This window comes from Echinops telfairi, unplaced genomic scaffold (assembly GCF_000313985.2).
Source record: "Echinops telfairi isolate 266 unplaced genomic scaffold, ASM31398v2 ScPeMD7_7469;HRSCAF=8507_1, whole genome shotgun sequence".
Taxonomy (NCBI): Eukaryota; Metazoa; Chordata; class Mammalia; order Afrosoricida; family Tenrecidae; genus Echinops; species Echinops telfairi.
The window spans coordinates 96,031,464-96,034,743 of record NW_022111373.1 but is presented as its reverse complement, the minus strand read 5'-3'; the positions used below and the strand labels follow the sequence as shown (position 1 = coordinate 96,034,743).

Sequence of the window (3,280 nt, the reverse complement as noted above, 5' to 3'; positions counted from 1 at the left end):
CTATTCGATCGCAATAGATTCAGACTTGGAGAAAGCATGATGGCTTAAACCAAGGGGCTGGCGGGTTTTCTTAACGGGACACGTTTATCTTGCCAGGCAATGACCTTCAAAGGAGGAGGGAAGCAGTGGCGCTTAATTCCCATGCTGACAGGCCTGCGCGCGTGTGTGTGTGTGTGTGTGTGTGTGTGTGTGTGTGATCTCCAGTGGCCTACTAATGGATTTGGATCTCCACTCCGCACTCCCCCCATCATTTTAGATAGATAGATGCAAAACAAAGAAATAAACAGCTATTTAGTTCACAGAGCAGTACAGAGGGCTCAGAGAGAGTGAGAAAGTCATCCTCTTGGGATTTCTTTCAAGGCAGCACTAGGGCACTAAGACACCTGGTGTCTGACAAAGGATTCCCCCTCAGGAATGTGCAAGGTTGTGTGCCCTGTTCAGAATCCTTCAAAAACGAATTGCTAACAAACCTCTCTTTTTTTTTTCTTTTCTGGGTGTGTGTGAGTGTGACAAATAGTTTTCTTATTTTAAACAAAAGAATGCAGTACAGTTTTGAAGCTGCTTTGGGGAGTGATTAATTCTGAAGGTAGACTTTTTCACAGTCCAGAGGTGCAACAGGTGTTGAACTAATTGTCCTTCAGAATATTTCTTTGCCATGGGAAATATTATAATCATAGCTTTTATTTAAATATCACTTACTATATTCCAGAACTTAACACACTGTGACAAATTTTCATACATATATTTGTATATACAAATTTATCTTTGCTGCAAATGTATCATGAATGTGATAAAGCATACGAACCCCTTAAGAGAATCACTCACTGGATCTAGTTCATTAGGACCAGCGTCTCGGAGGACAAGGCCTATTGGCAAGACAATGTGCTACAGCCTACTTGAGTAAATAACAACTGGGATCTTAAAAGCCCCTAAAAGTGCAAACAGTGATCTCTCCCTGTCTGGAGGAAAGAAGAAAGATGAAAATAAAAAGCCATGAACATAATTAGTCCAAGGGACTAAAGGACCACACAAACATCAGTCTCCACAACCCTGAGACCACGGGAATTAGATGGTGCCCAGGTGCCACCATCCACTGCAGATCCTGGATAGAGTGGGAGAAAATGGAGAATAAAGCTCAAAGTGGCCAGGCTAACTGGTGGGAAACCAGAGACTATGTCCCTCAGTCACTCTTCATATTGGAAATGAACCCACTCCTGGGATAGAATAAATAACCGGATAAATCGAAAGTGCATCTTTTACCCCGGGGCAAAGAGTCAGGGAAGAAGGAGGAACAGAAGCAGTAGGCACCAGGAGAAAGCAGAATAGAAGATGGTACATTGTGGGGATTGCAATGGATGAACTGAAACAAAACATGAAGTATTGAATGTAAACTGATGATAAACCTTTTCCTAATTCACAACTAAAGTTAAAAAATGCTTTCATATGTTATTTCATTAAACCCTCATAACAACAGCTTTATAAAGTTTGGGATTAATATAATCTCCTTTTAGAAATATAAATGCTTCCCAACATAACTGTCACAAATCTGCTTGCTCTTATCTTGTGAAGAACTTTGGTCATGGATCTGGATAAAGAGCCATGTGTGGAAATGGGTCATTGATGTTTAATATCAAGCTACCCAGCTCAATTTATGCCGACAGAGGCACAGAAAGAGAAAGAGAGAAGGGAAGGGGAAATATTTATTTAGAGCTTTCACCAGGAAGAGTGAAAACAAAGAGAGATCAGATTTAAGAACATCTATATTGTGCCATTGAAATATAGGACAAATCAATATCCTAGTCCTCAGATGTTTTAACACAATGAATAACTCACATATGGTGAGTAAGGCAATGCATATTTATTAGAAAATGCCCAAACTGAAGGACTGAAGTTATTTAGAATGTATATAAGCAGCTTCTGATATTAGGCACAGTGAGCATGATGTGTTTTGGGAAAATGACTTTCTATGTTTTTGGCAAATACCACATCTGAGATGACATCGGAATAATAAATTTAGCCTCGATAATATATTTTCAAAAGTAACATGCTACTCTGTTACTCTAAATACAAATTTTCAAACAGCAAGCAGCCTTTCTTGTCACCTCCCCTTCTGTGTTTTTCTTCACCTATTTCACCAGCTGTGATGCTATGTAAGCAACAGGTAACAGATGTTCCTAGAGCTTGCTTAATTATTAGAAATTTTCAAACATGCTTAGCTACATTGGTAAGAAATCAGAGGTACCTAAATTGAAAGCAGATTAATTTACCCATCAAATGTAATAGATTATAGATTAAAATCCATTACCTACTACGTTCCTTGAACTTTCCAAACCTTAATCTTCTCATCTGTAAAACGAGAAATTATCTGTGTTGTGTCTGCCTAGGTTGGGGGTGACAATTAAATGAGATGATCTCTATACTTCCCAGCATAACTGTCACAGGGTAAGTGTTCAGCATATGTTAACTAACGTTTCCACTTTCAGTGAATTCATATAAGTTCTTTGAAGCAAGCAAGCTGGCTTGATGTAGAGACTGGCTGCTGTCTGGTAGTAAAGGAGAGGTTGTAGAAGTGGCACTCCAAAAGCCTCACCTCATTTACAACAGTGCAATTCACACTTCAAAACCAGGAATGCTCGTATGTGTGTGCACACAGAAAGAGATTTACATCCAGAAACGACTTACAGATCTCTGGCTTGGAACTAGTTTGCAGTGAGACGGCCAAACGCACCAAGAAGGTCGGGATCATGGGTAAATATGGGACCTGTTACAGTGCCTTCCTTGGGAAAATGGTGAAGAAAATTGAAATCAGCCAACATGCCAAGTACATTGCTCCTTCTGCAGCAAAACCAAGATGAAGAGATGTGCTGTGGGCATCTGGCACTGTGGTTCCCGTGGGAGAGCAATGGCTGGTGTGGTCTGGACCTACAATACTACCTCTGCTGTCACAGTAAAGTCTGCCATCCGAAGACTAAAGGAATTGAAAGATCAGTAGAAGCTCCACTACCTGAAACCTCTCTGGCCTTTAAAAATGGGTTAATTTATATTAAAAAGAAGAAGGAGGAGAAAAAGAACTGGTTTCTATAGTTGTAGAAATAGGGAAGTCTGACCTGGTTCAGATGTAGATAAGCTGTAAACTGGAGGCTTCTCCTGACTCATGTGGCTTGCTGCTGCTCAGGGTCTCTCTTATACAAAAGACCACACACCCAAAGAAGTGTCATCAGACTGCAGCCTGATTGATGGGTTGGGCTCCATCTCCACCCTCACTGAGATATATCAAGTT

The 3,280-nt window shown here is 40.5% G+C and overlaps 1 pseudogene; it reads left to right on the top strand.

Annotated features, from left to right (window-relative positions):
• LOC115873748 overlaps positions 1–2,992 on the top strand; it is a 16,584-nt pseudogene extending 13,592 nt beyond the window's left edge.
• Positions 2,993–3,280: the final 288 nt, after the last annotated feature.